This window comes from Oryctolagus cuniculus, chromosome 1 (assembly GCF_964237555.1).
Source record: "Oryctolagus cuniculus chromosome 1, mOryCun1.1, whole genome shotgun sequence".
Lineage (NCBI taxonomy): Eukaryota > Metazoa > Chordata > Mammalia > Lagomorpha > Leporidae > Oryctolagus > Oryctolagus cuniculus.
This window is the reverse complement of record NC_091432.1, coordinates 200,469,522-200,491,482: the sequence shown is the minus strand read 5'-3', so window position 1 is coordinate 200,491,482 and position 21,961 is coordinate 200,469,522. Positions and strand designations below refer to the sequence as shown.

General features: G+C 54.5%; 1 protein-coding gene across 7 annotated transcripts in view; it reads right to left on the bottom strand.

Moving 5' to 3' along the window:
- Positions 1-21,961, bottom strand: part of FRMPD1 (FERM and PDZ domain containing 1) — a 187,862-nt gene that overhangs the window by 84,412 nt on the left and 81,489 nt on the right. For 4 of the 7 annotated variants that reach the window (XM_017350594.3, XM_051843921.2, XM_051843925.2 and 1 more), the window contains exon 3: positions 18,345-18,476. The exons of 1 other annotated variant lie outside the window; for it this stretch is intronic. The gene's annotated coding sequence lies outside the window, so the exon portion shown is untranslated. Of the gene's footprint in view, positions 1-13,623; positions 13,772-18,344; positions 18,477-21,961 lie in introns of those variants that run through there. 2 more of the 7 variants (XM_051843909.2, XM_051843932.2) reach the window with 1 other exon arrangement.

Sequence of the window (21,961 nt, the reverse complement as noted above, 5' to 3'; positions counted from 1 at the left end):
CACCGTGCCCTGCTCATGGCATGGCAGGCACGCAGTCAGCGTTAGGGGGCAAAGTACAAGAGGGCAAATTTAATTTGTGGCTAACTCAAAAGAACGATGAAGACACCAAGAATGCTGCCTCCATTTTTTTTTTTTAATCCATCGATACCCAGGCAGGATAACACCTAAGTTGGTGTTAGATGAAATATTCGCTATGCTCTGCCCCGTGTGGAGACCATCAGCTTCTCGCCCAAGAGCACTGTGAAAATGAATGATGAGATGCTTGGAGCTCTTTGGAGATGTGTGGCAAAAGACATCACTGTCGTTAATATTTAAAGAGATCCTACCCAGCTCTGAGCTCTTTTTCTGCAGACTAATATTACGTCTACAGGATAAGGTGATGCCAGGTTGGCCCCTAAATAAACCTTCACACCCTACCCAGGAACGCTCTCCTGAGCCCCGACCTATGCTCCATGGGCTTTGTGATCACAACACACACATAGTTTCCAACTTGGGAATCCAAGGTTGCCAAAGAAGAGCAAAATAGATCTCAAAAGGTGGGCTTCCTTGAGACCCTACGTTTAAGCACGAGAGTGAGAAAGAGAGCAAGCGAGTGAAAAGTGGAGATTCCAATGGGAATCATTTTAGCAAAACCCACATCCTAAGCCAGGTAATATTTTTAGGCCCAACGCAGTGCCCAAGAAAGGAAGAAGTAAGAATAGCTCCCAGGCTTCAATTACAAATGCAGCGGAGAAAATAATTTCAAAAGTTCAAGGGGAAAAAAATCAATCTATTTCCTTCCCCCGATGCTTTCACTTCTATAAATACGCTTGCACAAATGGACCCAAGACCACTCTTCCCTCTGAAGACACGAGCTGTCTGGGATCTGCGAGATGAATGACGTGCCCACTGAAGCACCAACAAGGATGCTCTCCAAACTGCTCTCTTCTTAAATAACCCTCGCTTCCCCCGTCTCGGGCTATAAAAGTCACACATGTGCCTGGCAGGAAATTTTGAAATTTTTCTTTTTTTGGTCAGAAGAAAATAAAAATTATGCATTAAAATCAACCAGTTGCTAATCACCCTTCCAGAATGAAAGCAAGACATTTTCAACCTCACTGAGCACTTACTATATATGCTAGTTTATAACCTGATTTTCTTCTTAGGAAAATACATGGTAAACATTTCCTTTGTCTTTAGTATTCTACAACATTTTTTATCTTCTATCATATCAGTATCACTTTTACTTAACTTCATATATCACATTCCTTTACTGATTGATTGACTGATTTTTTTGAGAGGTAAAGAGATAGAGAAAGATTTGGACAAAGTTCCCATCTGCTGGTTCACTTCCCAAATGCCCACAATAGCCACTGCTAGGCCAGGCCAAAGCCAAGAGCTAGGGGCTCAATTCAGAACCCAATTACTTGAGTCATCAGCATTGCCTTCCAGGGTCGGCATCAGAGGAAGCCAGACTCAGGAGTCAGGATTAGGCCGTGAACCCAGGCACTCCAATGTGAGATTCCAGTGTCTTTTTTTTTTTTTTTTTTTTTTTTTTTTTTTTTTTTTGACAGGCAGAGTGGACAGTGAGGGAGAGACAGAGAGAGAAAGGTCTTCCTTTGCCGCTGGTTCACCCTCCAATGGCCGCCGCTGCAGCCGGCGCACCGCGCTGATCCTGGCAGGAGCCAGGAGCCAGGTGCTTTTCCTGGTCTCCCATGGGGTGCAGGGCCCAAGCACCTGGGCCATCCTCCACTGCACTCCCTGGCCATAGCAGAGAGCTGGCCTGGAAGAGGGGCAACCGGGACAGAATCCGGCACCCCAACCGGGACTAGAACCCGGTGTGCCGGCGCCGCAAGGTGGAGGATTAGCCTATTGAGCCACGGCGCCGGCTCGAGTGTCTTAATACTAGGCCAAACACGTGCCCCAGAAGGAGCATTTTCAAACCTAATGCTGCACATATGGTCCATTTTCAGTGTCTGTATTACAAAATGTTGAGATATACATCTTTGCATAGTATCTCTCTTGCTATTTTCTTCTGATAAGCTCTTTTTAAAAAAATTATTTATTTTATTTGAAAGGCAGAGTTACAGAGAGGCAGAGAAAGAAAGAGAGGTCTTCTATCCAGTGGTTCACTCCACAGACAGCTGCAACAGCTGGAGCTGAGCTGATCCGAAGCCAGGAGCCAGGAGCTTCCTTTGGGTTTCCCATGCAGGTGCAGGGGCCCAAACACGTGGGCCATCTTCCACTGTTTTCTCAGTCCATAACAGAGACCTGGATTGGAAATGGAGCAGCCAGGGGCTTGAACCGGCACCCATATGAGATGCCAGCACCGCAGGCGGTGGCTTTACCTGCTACACCACAGTGCCGGCCCCGGGGATAAGCTCTTAGGAAGGGCACTGTTGGGCAAAAGCCTGTGCGTCAAGTTTTCAGTATGGCCGAAGTGGCCTCCCAAGAGCTTATCCCAATCTCACTTCTCCAAGTCCACAGGAAAGTCCCTTCCCCCTTTTGCTCACTGGCCCTGAACTGAGCAGATTCATAGAGGTTGCTGCCTTTCTTTGGCAGCTCTTTGATTCTTCGAGAGGCAGATTTTGCCCCAGATGTACAGTGTCTGTAATAGTTTTCAGAGTATTTTTGTTGTATACTTCTTTTTATCAGAGAGCCAACATCCTCATCGCAACCCCAGTTGTCCTACTCCCACCCCATCCCACCTCCAGGGCAGTCGGGTGGGCTCCCTGGTGGCCCTGTGGCTTTCACCTTTGCGCATTCTACTCCTCTTCCAGCAAATGTGCCATGGTCACAGCCAGTGAGGCAGACGTAGGACCCGGTAACTACTCATTCATGCCGTCAGTCATTGATTCGACCAAGGTGAGACTGCAGGCTCCGTACTCGGGGAAAGTACAGAGGACAAGACCGTCAGGAGAGGGAAGGGCACGCGGCCCACCCAGCAGAAGCACACTGAAGTTGAGAGACAAGGAGGCATTTTGCTGGCAGGTGAGAAGGTCAAGGAGGCTGGGCAAAGGAAATAGCACGAGCGAAAGCCCAGAGGCATGCTGGAGCTCTGTGCGTGGAAGGAACACTTCCGTTATTCAGACAGGACAGCCAGGGAGTAGCGATGAGACTGAAGGGAGAGCCCCCGGCCAAGCCCCACTCTGAGTGCACCTGCCAGCCTGCTCCCCGCCCCTGCATCGCCACCCTGCCTTGCGACTGCTTCCTGGCCCTGTCCCAGCACAGGCTTCCTTGAGAACCCGCCTCGGCAAGCATCTCTCCAGACCTCTCTGCCCGGGGCAGCCACCCTGGCACGCACAACAATCCCCAGGGAACAGATGACTGCTCGCTCACCCTGGGGTAGAAGTCTCATCAGTCCAGCTGGACAAGAAGCTCTGGCTGGTGATCTATTCTCTTGTACCCCCAGGCTCTCGACACTGGGCTAAACCTATCACTGGCCGTGGAGGCTTACAGAATCTGACCAAATGAAGTCAGGCAGAATAAATACACGAGAGGAGCCGAGCGTGCACCGGTTGTGTGCATCTAACTGCCATCCAGACAGCCGTGAAAGTGGAAACTGTCTGAAAAATTAGCTCCTCAACACAATCATGGCAACAGATAGGTCAATTCTCTTTAGGCGTGGGACTCTCTCTCCCCAGACATCTCTCAGTTGGGCTCACAATAATACTGGGTCACCTGAGCTGAGTATCCCCAGCACACTGGTGCCTAAAGGTGGAATAGTCTAGAATAGTCTAGAGATTTGGATTCTCGTTGTTTCCTTTACAGGAAGGCAGGAGGTGGAGAGAGGAAAAACAGCCCTGAACTCAGGCCATCTCTGCTGGGATTTTCCACACCAATCATTCTAATTCAAAGCGAAAATCCGAATGCCACCAGGGAGGACCTCGTCTCCATCACTCAGGTTTTCATGGGCAACAAACACTTCTAGACAATCCTTCCCTGCAGGCAATGAGCCCACACATTCCTTGAGTGGCAAGGGTCTGGACTCCTTCAGCCCAGGGCTCGCTCCTTGGCATGGCATTCATCGTGCTGATGGGCTCGCTTCTCCCCACACTTAGGGGTGAGCTCTACGAAGCTGAGGACTGCAGCTCCACATCCCTATGGACCCGAGGCCTAGGACATCACTCTGATACACTGGATCATCAGTCTGCATCAGGGAACTAAATGTCGTGGTGGGACTGTAAGGGGCGGTAGAAATCACCCAGTGCACAGGCAGGAAACTGAGGCCCACACAGGGGAAGCAACCTCCAAATTCACACAGAGTTGGCAGCAGTCAGCAGGTGAAAGAGAGAAAGAACATGGGGCTGACGCTGTAGCCCAGAGGGTTAAGCTTCTGCTTGCCACACCATCACCCCGTATGGGCGCTGGTTCGAGTCCCTGCTGCTCCTCTTCCAATCCAGCTCCCTGCTAATGCACCTGGGAAAGCAGTGGAAGATGGCCCAGGCGCTTGAGCCTCCCACACCCACGTGGGAGACCCAGAAGAAACTCCTGGCTCCTGGCTTCAGAAGAACAAAACTGTCCACAATGCTTACGTTTGAGTAACCTGGAGCTGAGGGGTTTTGGGAAGGATGACAGCACTGGAGAAAACCACATTTGGTTCCCGACAGCCTCTTGCACACAGAACAAGTCCTAGCTCTCTTGGCGGTGACAGCCCTGCAGATCCGGCACAAAGGAAAGTAACTCCATTGAATGTGTGCCATGCGCAAGGGGCAACAGGGATCCTTTCCTCCCTGTGTCTTCCTCTCTACATTTAGCATGCAGTTAACTAAGTGAGCAAGCCAGCAAGCAGTGGGGCTCAGGTCACACAGCTCTCAAGCCCACGTGTGACGGTGCCAAAGGCCCAGGTGCTTTGTCCTGCACCTCCCTCCCACTCCAACCCTAGCACTAAGCTCCAGGGTACCGGTGAGAGCCGGCTGGACTGAGCGAGTGAGCTCACAGGTCAGTTGGGCCTTGGGCAAGAGGCTGGAAGCCAGGTCCGAGCACCTCCCCTCCCCTCCATGCTCTGAAAGAGCAAAGAGCAGGCACTACTCCTTCAAAGGCTTGCAAGTGTTTGGCTCACAGGGCAGACCAACTCCAGGGGCAACTCAACTCCAGTGAGACGGAGAAACAGAGGGCTAACACGCTCTCGACTTAGCCAGGACACCACCGGTGCCTGGAGAGGGCGCCATGCAGGAGGCTGGAGCTGCCATCGCGCTCAGTCACCCATTCATTTCACGGGCGGCTCCTCTGCTCTGGAGGGGCCGGCCCCTCTTCTGGGCTCTGGATGGAGCGCGCAGTGGGGCCGGTTACGCAGGAACACCCACGACCATCAGAGAGCGTCATGTTGTAGGGGCAAGGAGGCTCCTTCAGCCTGGAAAAGACACCCCGCTGAAGCAGACTTCGATGTGGCAATATTTCAGGATGGCTAGGCCAGGCAAGCTTGTCCAAAAGGGGCACCGACAGCTCAGCGAAGCCGGAAGTGGAGCTCTCCAGACTGCTCCCTCCCCTGCCCTTAGGCTTGAAGCCGCGCATCAGACCCTCTGCCCGCCAAATGATCCCTAAGGCACATCCCTGTCGAAAGGGACCTGGAGCTGTTCTTCAAGAGCAGCTCCAACTGGCTGATTAGGAAAGGGGCCATCTGGGGCGCACAGAGGGTACCTCTAGGTACACTGCTCTACCTGCCTTTCCTCCTCTTTAGCTCTTATTCATCCATTAGGGCTCAGCTCAAATGCCAGCCCCTCCAGGAAGCCTGCCTGGATCTCCCCCAAGGTGTGCCCAGCGTCTCTGCGTGGGGAAGCTGCAGGCAGGGCAGAGGCTGTCTAACTCATCTGTCTCTGCCCTCCCTTCCCCTGCCCACCTCCTCCTCCTGGGCCCCAGCGCTGCGCAGGCTTCTCTTAGCCAAGTGCACTGAACCGAGCAGTCCAGGAGGCTGCAAGACAGGGATCCTGGAAGCAGCAGCGACGGCACTGAGCAGACAGCCCAGAGCTGCTCAGTGCCTGAACCCTCTGGAGCCACTGCAGAGGCCACCCCTGCCCCACCCGGCTCTGCCCCCAGGTCCCTGGACCCAGCACTCCTGCTTCCCCTCAGCTGCTGTGGTGCCCTGGAGCGGCCACTCAAGCACACGGGTGTGCACAGTGTGCAAGGGAAGCGTGGTTGCACTTGGGCAGCCGGCCTCTGCTGCACGGAAGAGCTTCAGGAGCAGGCCGGAGGCGAGGCGAGGCGACTATACCCCAGGACTCCTCAGGCTGCCAAGAAGCACTGCCTGATTTTCTGCAGAAAGAGATATGTATCTGGGCACTGAGAATATAATTCCCCTCCAGTTTAGTGACTCAATCTTGGACTAAACTAGGAGGGAAACGCAAAGACGGAAATCCTCCAAACCCATTGATAAAAAAAAATAGAACCTGCACTACTTAGCTGGTGCATGCAGGACAGCCTGAGGGTGTGCACCAGAGCAATGTAGGCTGTCCTGGGCAGCCTTATCCGGAGGCCCCGCCCACCGCGTCCGTCAGGGATGGACCCCCAGAACATTGGCTAATGCTGCAGGAAGGGGGAGACCCAGAACTCGCAGAATGAAGACCTTTGGCCAGTGAGCCTGGGGCATTGGGACCCAACACAGTCAGAAGACAGAGTTGGATCGGTGGGGACAGCAGAGAGCCCAGGACATCCGGGGTCCCATCCCAGGAAGCTGTGACTGTGATGCCGTCCGGGGAGAGGGTCTCTGCGCGTTGTCATGACAGGAAGGGTCTTCAGGGGAGCAGCTTTCCCCAGAGGACCCTGGAGGACCCCGCAGGGCTCTGAGGCCCACGGCAAGCGCCCCGACAAGGGTGAGGCAGGGAGAGACCTGGCACCGACAGAGGCAGAAGCAGTGGGATCAAGGAAGCCGAGACTGGACCGAGGCCGCCACAGGCCGGGAAACGCCAGCAGCTACCAGAAGCTGGAGGGGGCAATGAGGGGAACCCTCATGGTGTCTGGCTCTGGCCCCCTGGAGCTGTGACAAAGGACAAGTTTCTGTTGCTTTAACCCAGGGTTGTGATGAACACCCCTGGGGAACCAACAGAGCCCCTTCGAAGCAGTCAGAGCCATGAGGGACCTGAGTCTGGTGGGGGCCGGCTCACCCAGGGCCACCCCGCATCAGCCACCAGTCCAGGGCACTCCTCAGTCTGGCAGATCTGTCCGACAGTCAAGTACATGTGGGTTCCCAGAGGCCCAAGATGCCAGCCCCAGGGGGTCGGGTCAGGCCTGAGGCAGTGCTGACGCGCGCAGAGTCTGCGGTGGCCTTGCTCTCTTCTGGGCTGATCAGACGGCCCCCTCCCAGCTGTGTCCAGTTCTCAGCCCTGCCCTGCTGGGGGACTGGATAATGTGGGGCGTCCACCAGGGAAGTGAGGACTCCTGAGCCTTGCTTCTATGTCTGAACACCCAAGGAATGGGCAGAAGAAATGGATTTCTGCGGGGCTTCAAAAGACAGGCTCCGGGCCAAGGGAGCAGCCACTGCCTGCAGGAAGATTTGGGGCTCAACATGACAAAGAACTTTCTAATCATCACAGCCCGCTGCGTGTGGAATGGGAGCGCCTGGGGGATTGGCAGGTCCAAGCGAGGGGAATTCCTGCACCACACAAAGGCCATGCTTCATCAGCTCTGGGAAGGTCCAGGACTGGCAGCTAAGAGAGCCCATAAAATCCGTGTGAACCTAGGTTTTCAGAATACAGACAAAGCACACTCTCAACTACGAAGTTTACTACGCGGTTTGTCGTGAAGAACAAACTGCTGCAACCACGCCGGGAAAGAACTGGGGAAGAAATAATCAGTTCTTCCCGCTTCTGTTTATAAAACGCCCGCACCTGCAGGGAGGCAGAAGGAGGAAAAGCCTGTAGGTCCAAGTGGCCTCACATTCCAACTGCCCAGCAGCCAAGGGCATGAGCACAGTGACCAGGGGAGCCCTGGACAGCTGGGATGTGCTGTCCTTGTCCAGGGCAACCCAGAGAGACCAGACTCAGCCAATAACAGAATTCTCTTCCTACCAACAAATAAATGGCACCTCCATCTCCGCTGTGGTAATTGCTTTTCCTGGGCATGCATTTAGCACAGTGGCTTAAGTCATCACTTGGAACTCCTGCAGCCCATCTCAGAGTGCCTGGATTTTTGGCCTCCCATCCAGCTTCCTGCTAATGCACATCCCGCGAGGGAGCAGGTGATGGCTCAAGTATTTGGGTCCCTGCCACCCACATGGGAGATCCAGATGGAGTTCCGGGCTCCTGGCTTTAGCCTGGTCCAGCCCTGGCTGTTGGAGGCATTTGGGAAGGGCACCAGTGGATAGGAGATCTCTGTCTTCCTGTCATTCTCCACATCTTTGCCTTTCAAATAAAATGAAGAAAAAAAAGTTAAAAATGTTGGAAAGAAAATAATAGCTTCTCCTTTTGCATCCTGCCAAATTCTGCACTTGGAACAAAGGAAAGAATAAAGTAGTAACTCAGAAGCTTTGCATGTTAGCACCCACAAGTTCGCCTCGGAGCAGGGTTTTGGGGAGGGGTCAGCGGCCCTGGTTTCCACAAGCCCCGGCCCACGTCCTGCACTCCGGCCGCTCAGAGGCCAGGAAGCACCGCATTCCTCGTCGGCCTGCACACCAGTCTTCTCTGAAGCCACAGCTGCAGGGATGCAGCGCCGCTTCACATGGATGGAGCCCTCCCAGTGGATGGAGCCCTCTGCGTGGATGGAGCCCTCCGCACCGCTCCGCGTGGATGGAGCCCTCACGCCGTCCACGTCGATGGAGTCCCCCGCGCCGCTCCGCGTGGATGGGGTCCTCTCTGCCACGTCACCCTGCTGACCTGAACGTCTGGGGACCTCGGATCAGCCCTCGGGACGGGCCAGGAGAACATGCTGTCACACTCCGAGGTGGCCTCTGCGCTTCACCAGCCTGTGATCCTGGCTTCACTCTTTCTCTTCGAAAGAACCCATGCAAAGAGTAGCCAGGGTGGGAAACGGCTGGAAACCTGAGCCACTTCTAATCGCTGGGAACAGTCCCCCAGAAAACACCGTGGCACTTGGGTGACAATAATGGTGGCTGCCCTCACTCACATCCCTGGGGTCAAGCGCCAGCGAGTCAGGCCTCCCATTGTCCTTTGGACACCAAAACCAAAAACGCCACCTGGTAGCACAGAGCTGCAGAAGTTCAGTCGCGTCTATAGTTACCTAGACAAATCCTAGCCTGGTCCCTGTGGCTGCCACGAACGCGTATGGGTCGTGGTCTTGTGTGCGTCTGAGAAGGGAGCAGTTTTATACACCAAATGGCGTTCAGGACAAAGCCACGTCTGGTATTTGAAAGGTTTGCACGTAAGATCTTTCGCTGTGGCAAAGAATGCTTTCATGACGCAATTAGCGTCAAAAGCTCGGAGGTTCACAACGTACAGAAAGCATGCACTTAAAATAGGCCATGCTGACAAGCCGAATTCAGCACGCAGACTCAGCCTTAGGCTCCGTCAACCGTCCCACAGGAAGGACCCTCCACCCGCGGCATCAGGAGCTCACCGAGGACCACGTGCGTGTTTCTGGCTGGGCTCAAACCACTTCAGAGCTCAAGAAAATCACAGGCTCTTGTCGGCAGAGAATGGCACTGGCATTATCCGGCCTGCACAAGGGCCAGGCTCTCTGCAGATGGCTGGGGGTGGAGAGGAGAGGACCGTGGTGCCTGCCCTCCCAGAAGCTGAGTGGACGCCTGCCACACCTGCAAGTGACCACAGGCAGCATCCCTCACCACGTGCACGGGGAGATCAGGGGACGGTGAAGACCCTGGAGTGAGGCCATGGCTAAACCAAGCACCTGCTAGGCAGGGGGCCACAGGGAGGGGGATTCAGAGTGGAGGCTGGGGGAGGGGGCTGAGATGGGACGGAGATGACCCTTCCTGTGTGCCCAGCTGACCATACGCACACCTGCAGCCTTCTAAAGGGCCTCACACTTTAACGTGCAGTGGACAGCCACAGGTATGGCGTTCCGAGACAGAAGGGAAAGATGGGGGCGTGTCTGAGAGAGGATGGGACTGCAGTAAGAAGGGAGGAGAGGAGAGGGCAAGGTCATAGACCACTACCCATCTGGGAGGGGCCGGGGGAGACGGGCATCAGACACCCCACAGCCAGGGCTCAGGGCCAGAGCTGTGCTCGGGGCTGGGACACTCAGCCCCCCCCCCACATCACTGAGGCCCTCTGGGGGTGCTACTCTGCAGGACTTGCAGAGGCAGCGGGGAGGGAGAGGGACAGAGAGGCAAGGAGGAGACAGCAAGGAAGAGGAAGGGATCCTGAATTAGAGGGGCGGCAGCCGAGCGTCCTGTGCCACCCTGAGTGTGGCAGTGCTACAGGGACATACTTTTCCTAAAACTCCTGAAACAGGGTTTTGTTAGCCTGTTCCGCAGTCTCCCCAGTAAGCATGGCTGCCGGCCTGTGCTGTCAGAGAGGCATGGAGCCCTTTCGGGGCCTCAGGCCTGTGGGCTTGCTGCTCCCTCTGCCTGGAACTGCTTCCTCCCCCACCCCAGCCTACTGTAACTTTGATTTGGCACTTCCCACACACACGTGGCATCACTCTAAGCCCTTTGCAGATATCAGCTCCTTTAATCCTCACAACAACCCTGTTATTACCCCAGCTTATAGAGGAGGCAACTGAGGCCCAGAAGGTACGCTAACCCGTGGCAGCACACTGTGTTAGTGGAGGGGCTGGGATGCCCGCCCAGGCGGTGCCCAGGTCCCAGGGTCTGCTCTCTCCCACAGAGAGCTGCCCTTCCCCGAGTGGCACTGCCCTTGGGGAGCTCCAGGCAGAGCTGTCCCCTTGTCTCCTGCAGCTCACTGCCGCTCAGGGGGATGTTCTCCAGCCACCCACAAACGGAGCCCCAGCCCCAGCCACTGCTCTCTCTTTCACAGTACCCTGCGTATTTCCTTCCCTTAGAACAACCAGTGCTGAGCTTATTGATGTATGTACTTGTTTATTAAGTCTCCCAGCTCGAACAGAAACTCCAGGAAGGCAGACACCTTGCCTTTTGTTCCAGTGGGTTCCTGAGGCACCTAGAACCACACTCCGGCACACGGTAGGCATTCCACGAATAACCGCGGGATGACCAAATGAGGGGCAGTGCCATGGCTGCTCCCCGGTGCTAGCCGGGGTCACAGGTAAGGCAAAGTGCTCTTCACCCTCCTGTCCTGTTCTTCTTTGACCGCTGCAAATCCCTAACAGCCCACAGGAAGGCAGAAGGCAGCCAGCGCCCGGTTCCCAGCAGGGACGGACAAAGCCAACATATTTAGAACTGTGTCTGGCAAGTTCTCCCACCTGGGTCCTTGAGCACACAGTGATAAGCTCGTGGGAGGCAGGGATTGAGTCTTCTGATTAACCCTTCGGCAGCCGCCCACCGGCGGGCAGCACTTACAGGGCACCCTCCACAGAACCCAAAGCCCCTGCCCCCGGAGCCAGGAGGCACCCTGAGTCCACATCACATTGTCACAGGGTCTCTGCCCTGGGAGAGGGAGGGTCAAACTCGATGCACAGGGCAAGACAAAAAGCCCTGCGTTTTGCAGCCCGGTGCCTGGCAGCATTTGGTGCCCGGCAACATTTACTGAGCTTGCCCGAGAACACACCGATAAAAGGAACCAACTTTCACCAAACACCCGTTCGCTCTACATCATGTCACCTGATCTTGCGAGTTTGCAACTGTCATCATTTCTCCTTTTACACATAAGCAAAGTGAGGCTCCGGGGCTCAATAGCCCAAAGTCCACAGGGACCAAGCCCAAGTTCTGAGTCCCTCCCACAGCCCTCCCTGCTCTGGAGTCTTCTACCAGACCCCCAGGGTTTTCCCCACTCTGCTCCTTCACCCCCGCCCACTCATCACCACCTGTTGCAATCTTCCTCCTACCTCCCGCTGCCTGGGCTTTGCCAGACTCCCCAGTTGGCGTGTTCTCAGGGGCCCGGATGTCATGTCTGTGACCCTCTCTCTGCTGCTCACCAGAACTTGGCCTCCTTGAGATTAAGGCCCGTAGGCAATTTTCACCCATGCTTCCTCCCAAAGGAGTGGTGAGAAAGTCTTGCGGAACCTCTAGGGAAAGAAGAGGGGAGAGACTGGCTGCATTGGAAGGCACTGAGAGATGGAAGGGTCTGGATAAATTAGCTTCTCGCACAGCGCGCCCCCAGGGAAAGCGCAGACTTGGGCACCACGGCCCTGCCCCGGGCGTGGAGCACACTCTCAGCAGCCCTCGGGTTTCATAAAGCTTGAAACTTAAAACCAGGATGTCTAGGAAGGAAATAAAACCATAAAATCACTTCCATGAGGATCTTTTCATGGTGATGCATTTCACTCACACACCGGGGAGGCACTAATTGCAGCACCAGAGCCACAAGACCCCGGGCCACAGGCAGAGCACACCTGGCGCTCCGTCCACCCGTAACCGCACCAGAATCCACCTGTCCTGCAGGACTGCAGCCCCCTCCCACCTCGACCCACCTGCCCGGGCACCGCTTGCCTCGGGTCATTTTAAGTCGCCTTGATTGGAAAGCATCTCGCCGTCACATCAGACTAGAGACAGTAGATGCTGACCCCTAGAACGGTGAGCTGTCTTTTTTCCAAACAAACAACGATTTTGAGGCTTTTACAAAAATAACCGGCTCAGGAAAAGAAACCTTTCCTGATCTATAGGCCACTTTGAAAACCAATCATTATGCCCTTGAATATTTTATGACGGTCCAAAGCAAGGGAGGAGGGGAGATAGCACTCACCAGTCCCTGCTGTATCTATTTTGGGATTCCCAAAGCAAATTGCAAATGCCTCTTTTATTTTCTCAACACCCATTTGCAGTGCTGGATGGATTCCTGGCCAGAGACTGCCTCCACCAGAACTGGCCCTTTCCACGTAGAGACCCAGAGGCAGGGAGCGTTCAGTGAGCACCACTTTCACCCAATTTCACGGGCGGCAAATCCAGTGGTTGGCGGCAGGGACGGGGGGTTTGCCCAAGGTCACGCAGCTGGAGATGGCAGAGGAGCCACCAGAAGCCTGGTGACTTTCCCCCGATCCCAGAGGCTGACTCCATACCCCTCCCAAAGCCCAGTCAAAGCTGCTGCAGGTTATCGCCACCCCGACCCCCACTGATTCCTGGGGGTCCCCACATTCCTCCCCACCCCCCAAGGAACCTTGGAGCTGAGCTACCCGAGGAGCCCCTGGACTCACAAAGGGGCAACATCGGCCTGGCACTTCAGCTGATCGCCCCTGGGGTACTCCCCCCACTCTCGGCGCCCGGAGGTGGCCGCCGTCGGGCAGGCAGGATTGGTCGTAGATCACCAGAAAGTTGTCGCTGGCCGCGGCCGCACCTGACCCCAGGTCTGCCTCCCAGTTTGCCGCTCCTGCCGCCAACTGCACCATGCAGATCTCAGAAACTTAAGCGACGGATGGATCCCGCGTACAGTTAATCGTTGCGGGTCCCGAGCTAGCCAGCGGACGCGCCCGAGCCGGGAGTGGGGACCCAGGCGCCGGAGGCTGGTGCGGGTCAGCCGGCGCCGGTGGTGCAGGCGGAGCGCACGGTGGAGGGCGGCGCGGAGCCGGCAGCCTGCAGCTCCCCGAGGCGCAGGCCCGGGGCGTGGGGACAGGCGGGCCCCCACGCCCCCCCAAAACTTTGCGGCGCCAGGACCTCGCCCTTACCTGCAGAGGAGGTGCGGCCAGCGCGGCCGCGGACCCGGCGGGGCTGAGGCTCTCGGCGAGGAGCGGCCCCGCCCAGCGGCGGGCACCGGAGCGGGCAAGGCTCGGGCAGCGGCTCGGCTCGGGCTCGGCTCGGGCTCCGCCTCCCGCGCCGCGGCTGCAGCCGAGTGGGGGCGCCGGGTCGGCCGCGCCCGCGCCGTCTGGCGGCGGCAGGTGCTGAGGCTGCAGCTGCGGGACCGCCAGCTGCCGGCGCCGCGACCCTCGCCCGGGGGAGGAGCCCCGCGCGCCCCCGGCTCCCGCGCGGGAGGTCCCGGCCCGCCGCAGTGGGCGGTCCCGCTCCCACCAGGGCCCTGCCTCCGCCTGCCTTACCCGGCTGCCCGCTGAATACCCACGGGGAGACTGAGGCCGGCAGAAGAGAGGGACGCCCCAAGGTCATCGCGTAGGGTGGCGGTCGGGCCAGAAGGTCCCAAGGAACGGCTGCCTTCCCCGCGTCCCCACCCCGGCTCTCAGAACCAGGCCTTTGGGATGCTGGGGGCCTCCGACGACCCCGACTCGCCCCTCCCCCTCCCCTCTCCCGCAGCACCTAGCGCCCAAGGAACAGGGCAGGGGCGGCCGGTAGACCACCTCCCAGCCTGTGCACGCTCCCTTCTGCTGGGACGCCACCTTCTCCCTGCGTTCCTCCAACCACTCCCTGTTGGTCCCCTCCAGGACTCCTCAGACCTAGAAACCCTAAAATGTTGGGGCGCCCCGGGGCTCTGCACTCCGCCATCTCCCCCACTCTCCTGGCTCCAGTCCCAGCACCTCTCTCCATAGTACCCAAATGCCTGTCTCTTTCCAAGAATTCTACTCTGTGCTGAACCGCCTAGGGCCATGCGCTGTGTCAGACCCTGGAGGCACCGCCTGCAAGCGAGGGCAGCTGCTACCTCCTGGAATGGGGCGCTGGTGGACTGTGACAGCAGCACAGCCCAGGTCTGCTGGAGGGGATCCCGCCAAAAGCAAACCTTTACTCCAACCGCGTTGGGAGGAGTGTGGAGAGAGGCTTCCGGGCAGAGCCCCAGGATGACAGAGATCCCTCTGGGGGAGTCAGCAGGGGAATTCCTGGTCTAGGAGTTTGCTCTCTGTTCTCAGGGCGATGGCAGGTTCCCCCAGGGGGAGCTCTCAGTGGGGAAGGGGCACCATCCCGCTGGCATTGTAGATGACACTGGGGATGGAATGGCACACAGATATCCAATGAGGGGGGAGGGAGGGGGGAGCCACATCGCAGCACCTTGAGCTCACCTGGCCTGGATGAAGACAGGTGCTCCAGCGCCTATCTCTTCTATGCCTTTCTTTCCCGAACCCAGGGCCCTTTGCGGAAACTCCTGGGTGACTCTGTCTTTGCAAAGCCTCCTAGGTGTCTGCACCCAGCCCCCTTCTCTCTGTGCCCTAGCCCCCTGCCACCCAGATCCGTGGGCTGAGTAAGCCTTTTGCCTCTCAGGGCCTGCTTCTCTCACCCAGCTCTGCTCTGGCCCTGGTGCATAGAGTTCTGCCCCAGGGTAAGCACCATCAGAGGAAATGGACAAATGCCAAGGATTCTGGAACCCCGGAACCACGGGGTAGGGGGTAAAGTACACTTTAAGCACCAGAGCCTTGTGCCTCTCTGAGCTGTTTCTTACAGCTGCATGTGAATCTACAACTTTCTCCGAGTAAAGTTTGATCTTAAAAGTTGCGCTGCAGAGCCAGATTGGGAACCAAATCGCCATCTCTGCTGCAGATGAACCAGCAAAGGGACGCTTGCCAGAGAGGAAGATACAAGTTCAACCCCCTTGTCTAGCCGCGACAAGTTTTCTCCCGGAGATGCCGTCCTGTGCCCCATGGTTTTCCAGCTGCCCTGTGCCAGAAATGTCGCTTCTTCCTCATCTGCCAGCCCGACAGGGCCCAGGTTCCTCGTGCTCCTCTTGGTCACTTTACTTCCTTCCCTCTCACGGTTCTCCCGGCTGCCTGGCTCCAGCCCAGACCTCTGTGCTCCAAACCCAGCCCCAGAACTGCCCGCCACACCTCTCCAGAACGGCCCTCAAGTGCCCCAGTCTCAACAAAGCCAAAGCCAAACCCACCTCTTTCCCCCTGCAGCACCCCTTCTACGTTGCTTCCCCATCTCAACGGGTGATGGCACCACCTCCCCTGGGCCCTTAAACTAGAAACCAGCAGGACGTTCTAGACTGTTCCTTCTTCCAGGCCCGCAGCCCCTGCTGGGCACCAGGGCTGGCCCCCTTCTCTGCCTGTACACATCTCTTGGACACACTGGGCCTTCCCATCTCTTGCCTGCACTCTATAATGTTCTCTTTCCCACTTCCAAGCCCCCCTCCACAGGCTGCCAGAGATCTTTTCAAAAGTCCCTCTCCTGCTGAAGCCTTCTCCATTGTTCCTTCAGGACCTTGCCAGGGTCTTAACTGCTCAGCATGGTGGAAGCTTGATGCTCTCGGCCATCTGACCTACAACCACAGGGCAGCCCCATCTCTGCTCACCCCGGCCCTGCACACCACATGCCTTAGGTCTCCCAGGGTGCATCACAGAACAAAAGGCACAGGGCAGAGTGCCAAAAACATGTTGTCTTGAGCCAAATCAGTTGGGTTCCAGTCCCAATCCTGCCACTTCGTAACCTGTGCAATTTTAGGAAAGTTCCATAACCTCTCAGTTCTAGGTTTCTTCCTCTGCGAAGGGAGAATAATACAAATACCTCCAGCCTAAGGTGTCCTCCCACTAACAGTCTCAAGAAATGAAGCAGCTTCCACTGCCTGCTAGCCAGCACCGTCAGTGAAGCTCCTCGCCAGTTTGCATGGCGGGGATTACCCGGCTTGTCTCGCAGAGAAAGAAACTGAGGCTCCCAGGTGGAGCTTACCTGCGATGCCGCAGCAGTAAGGCATCCGCACTGGGATGCACACGCGATTGCAACGCCCATGCCCTGAACACTCCTCTGATCTCCCTCCTCGAGGTGTCCTTGGTTCCGACTTTATCCCCAAGCTGCTAGACAAATGCTCCTTCCTTTAAATACAATTCAAAACTCCTTCCTGATCTCCTCCAGGTCTCTCTCAGAGCCCACTTTGTGCCGCTGCCGTCTTTGACTCATACATCCTTCGGATAAAGTACCCAGCCCACCTGTGCCAGAGTTTGTGAATGTGTGTCCCCCCATGACCTCCCTGAGAAAGACAACATCTTCTTTAGTTTTGCCTTCCTAGATTGTCATAAAGGTTTGTTGACCAGGTGAATAAACCAACAAATAAAATACATGTAAAATGCTCCAAGGGCTTTTACCCTAACAGCTATCATTTAAGTAGAAATCACTTCTAATCTCTGCTTGTCACTCTGAAGGCTGATCTGGGGCAAGAGGATGGCACTGAATGATCCAGAATTACTATAGAGTAAGACTGGCATTTCTCACAGTGCTGTCCCCTCTCCGATGTCACTCCTGTTTTTTTAGTGACACAATGTAATACCCCATAATGAGAAGCTATGCTGCATTTGAATAAGATTTCTGGCTAAAACATCTGAGGTTTGAATTTATTTCCCATAAGTACCATTTCAGCTACCAGTTTGCTTCTCGTGACAATGAGGATGCCATTTATCATCTGCTAAGTGTCCATACCTTCCCTTTATCTGTATTAATCTCCTTCACCTTCAAATACTTCTGAGAGCTGACTTAATAGTGCGCTTTCTATACAATTTCTTCTTTAGGAAGCCTAACTCTTCCCAACTTCATGGCTATTGTTCCCAAAATAGAACAGTTTACTGCTTCAAATTTCAGCTTTACCATCGGCAGTGATTGAAGATGTGTTTCTGCTCTTCCTTGGAATGCACAAATTCCATAGGGTTAGAAAAAAAAAAAACCACATAGACACAATGACCCTGTGATTTTGTAGGGAACAGTGTGTTTTTGGATGAGATATTAGAAACATTTTATTTGGCACACCAGAACTAGGTAAATTGGCAATTTCAATGCCTTCATGTTGAATTGATGAGCAGCAGAGTAAATGAAGGCAAGAACACTGGGCTGGGAATGGACGGGGCGGGGGCAGGTGGTTCTACTACCATCCGGCCACCTGCCCAAGTTCTCTCACTCTTGGGTCTCAGTAGAAGGTAGGCACAGGACAGAGTGACCTGGGTGTCTTTCAGATCTAAAATGACATGATTCCCCCAGGGGCCTCCAAGTGCACATCCATTCATGTATTCATTCCTGCAACCATTGTTGAGTGCCTACTGTGGACTTCAGCCTTTGAACGGGTAGCGCTCTTACTGTCAGTCCAGACTGCACAGGGAGTGCAGCGTTTTGGGCATCACACCACAGAAGCTGAAGGCCTGCTTTAATACTCAAAGCCTTGACGTAGATCTCCCAGGAAGACAGTTCATCAAGCCTCTGCTGAGCCAGGACCCCACGGACTGCGGACTGCGGGAGGACCGGGAGGACCGCAGGAGGGCGGCTAGAAAGAGCTCGCTCCGAGATCTCAGCCAGTGCCCAGACTTCCCAACCCTACTTCTGTCCCACCCTTGCTGTGTGGCCTCGGAAAAGTCACACCACAGCCCTGGGCTCCAGTCAGCTCTTCTATAAAGGGAGGGAACAGTACCCAACGATGATGACGACCCAGGTGATTCTTTGAGATTAAGGAAGCTAAAGTGTTATCTGGCCACAAAGAGAGGTCCCGCGGCTGCCTGCAGAGGCACCTGGGCGCTTATCACAAGGATGCTGTTACCTCTCGAGAAGTCAACTGTTGCTCTGCGGACAGAAGAGATGACGTGAAGACAACATGGTCTTGCCCCGAGGGTTCTAGGACTCAGAAGCACGCATTCCTGGCTCGCTTCTTGAAAACAAATTGTCCGGCTCACTGTAAAATATTAAGGACAGGGAGTTGGGCTACAAAGTCCGTTATCTGTGCATTAGTGATGGGAGAGCAGCCCCCAGTACTCTCCAAACCTTGCCTGATGGCGCAGCACAGTCGTTCTCCCAAAGCTGGGGGGAGGGGCAGGAGGCTTGCTTCCTTGGCTCTCATAGAAGCCTTATCTGCTTACATTTCCCTTCTGGTTCCTAATCGTGTTTTCTGCTCCTTGATAAAACCGGTGTTCTAGTCCATTGCTAAAGCAGCGGGCAGTGGACTCCAAGAGTCAGAGACAGAAGGGAATGATGAGATATTTCTGTAGGGTTGGGAGAGATTATCACAATGTGCAAAAAATATGCAAGCTCTTTGTGTCTTGTCAGAGGAAATTTTTCAAATTTATTTTAATTGTTTTGAAAGGCAGGGAAAAAGAAAGAGAGAGAGAGAAGAGTGTGTGTGTGTGTGTGTGCTCAATCTCCTGTCTGCTGATTCACTCCCCACATGCCTGCCACAACCAGGGCTGGCCCAGGCCACAGCCAGGAGATGGGAACTCAAACTGGGTCTCCTACGTGGGTGGCAGGGACCCAGCCATTTGAGCCATTACTTGATGCCTTCCAAGGTGCACATTAGCAGGAAGCTAAAACCGGGGGTGGAGCTGGGACTCAAACCCAGAATGTAGGCATCCCAAGTGGTGTCTGAACCACTGACCCAAATGCCTGTCTCAGGTGAGCTTTTAGCTCATTTCTTGGGTCATAAATCTTTCAGTGTTTGTGGGACAGCTTTAAAAATACAGGACTGGAGGGTCAGCTCTGGGGCATAACGGGTTAAGCCCCTGCCTGCGGCATCCCATATGGGCACCAGTTCCCACCCAGCTCCATGCTAATGTGCCTGGGAAAGCAAAAGAAGATGGCCCAAGTCCCTGGGCTCCTGCACCCACATGGGAGGCCTGGAAGAAACGCATGGCTCCTTGGGGCTGGCACTGTGTGTAGCAGGTAAAGCCACTGCCTTCAGTGCTGGCATCCCATTTGGGCACCGGCTTGAGTCCTGGCTGCTCCACTTCCAATCCAGCTCTTTGCTATGGCCTGGGAAAGCAGTAGAAGATGGCCCAAGTCCTTGGGCCCCTGCACCCACATGGGAGACTTGGAAGAAGCTCCTGGCTCCTGGCTTCAGATTAACACAACTTTGACTGTTGCAGCCATCTGGGGAGTGAACCAGCAGATAGAGGACTGCTCTCTCGTTCTCTCTCTCTCTCTCTCTCTGCCTCTTTGTAACTGTATTTCAAATAAATAAATAAATCTTTAAAAAGAAAAGAAAAGAAACTCGTGGCTCCTGGCTTCAGCCTGGCCCAGCCCTGGCCATTGAAGCCATTTGGGAAATGAACCAGTAGATGGAGGATCTCTCTGTCTTTCCTTCTGTCTCTATGTAACTCTATCTTTCAAATAAATAAATAAATAAATCTTTAAAAAAGAAAAGAAAATATAGGAGTGTGTTTAGCACCTTTTACTCTTTCCATTTTTTCTCTTTTGAAAATTCTCTTTCCCTCTGCTGGGAGGAAGGCAGGCCCCTGAGGCTGTGGCCAGTGTCTACACTGGTCTTGCTAGTTCCCTCGGGTCCAACCTCGACTCTGCACTGAATCCACTGTGTTTTACTTTATAGCACTTTACAGTTTGTAAAGCACCAGGCAAAGCAATCACCTCATTTTACTCTCACCATTTCATTCTCTTGAATTAAACAAGACAAACGCTACGATCTCCAATTTACCAAGAAACTGAGACACGCTCAGGGAATTTCAAAATGACATGTGTGAGGTCGCAGAGCTGGCACGTGGGGTTCAAATCAATTTCAGGTTGATTTGGCTGGCTCTGTTCTTGGTGGGGGAGAGGGACCGGGGAGAAATGATTGCAACAGAATCATGTTTAGGAGAACTTTCCTAGATCATCTTGGGATGAATCTCCAGGGGGTCTCTGAAGACGCATCAGGCACTCAGGTCCTCTCCCACTCAGCTCCCTGCTGGGATGACTCAAGTCGTGAAACACACAGGGAGCTTCAGAAGTTCATGGAAACGGAATTACAAGAGAAGTTTCGTTAGGTAAGAAGTCAGAAATGAGTTTATGTGTGTCTGACAAAGGCCTAAGGAATTGACATCTAGGTCAGCATCCACATCTCGAAGTCATCCCGATAACCTTCCAGGGGCAGCCCAGTATCTGCACTTCAAATGCCCTGCCCCTTCTACCCAATAACCATCCTTCCTCTAACCGGGGCGATACCAGCCAGGCTTCCCCCGTCTGATAACTTCAGGGGGAAAAGTCAGAAAGGAATTTTTCATATTTACATCCAAAAAGTCCTTTGTTCCAGGAGAAGAGGTGGGGAGGCAAGACCCATCCCGTTAAAAACCCCCGGCCTCAACCCGACTGACTGCACACTGGAAGAAGCTCCTGGTTCCTGGCTTCAGTTTGGCGTAGCTCTGGCAGTTGTGGCCATCTAGGGGGTGAAGCAGCAGATGGAAGACCTCTCTTTCTCTCTCTCTCTCTCTCTCTCTCTCTCTCTCTCTCTGCCTCTGCCTCTCTGCTGAGCCACCTGCCTGGCCTGGTCAGGTGTATTCTCTCCACTCAACCATGTAACCTTGCTCTCCCCAGTCTGAGCGACTGGGCGCTCTCTCTCAGGTTCTGTCTGGAAACGTGCCCATCCATTCTTATGGATGTCCCTATCCTAATAAACCTTGCTATGATGCTTTCCCCTGCTCTCTGTCTCACGCCTGAATTCTTTCTTGCGTAAAGACAAGGACCCTTTGCTTCTCTGGTAACAGTTTTATGGTGTAAAAAATTTTGACATGAAATCCATATGAAGGATCCTGAAAGAGCTCACAGAAAATGCATAGCATGAAAAAATATGCATGGATTTAACGAATGTTTGGGCACCAAAATAAACTTATCTTTTAATTCTGTTGTTCTAGGGGCTGGTGCTGTGCCATAGTGGGGTACAGCCACAGCCTGCAGTGCCAGCATCCCATATGGATGCCAATTCTAGTCCTGGCTGCTCCACTTCTGACCCAGCTCTCTGTTATGCCTGGGAAAGCAGTAGAAGATGGCCCAAGTCCTTGGACCCCTCTGCCCACGTGGGAGACCTGGAAGAAGCTCCTGGTTCCTGGCTTCAGTTTGGCGTAGCTCTGGCAGTTGTGGTGGTGAAGCAGCAGATGGAAGACCTCTCTTTCTCTCTCTCTCTCTCTCTCTCTCTCTCTCTCTCTCTGCCTCTGTCTCTCTGTAACTCTGCCTTTCAAATAATACATAAATAAATCTTTAAAAAAAAAAAAGAAAGAAAACTCTAAATGATGGAGAGAGGAGGGGGCCAGCTAGGTCTGCCAGGACTCAAGGGATAATGTGGCAATGAACTCCCTGGGTTCTCCTTTTGCTTCCTCCCATGGGTACTAGAGAAGCCCACAACTAGGAAATACCAATGGGCACAGACCAAAAAACCAAAGCTCTCTGGAGAAGCCTAAT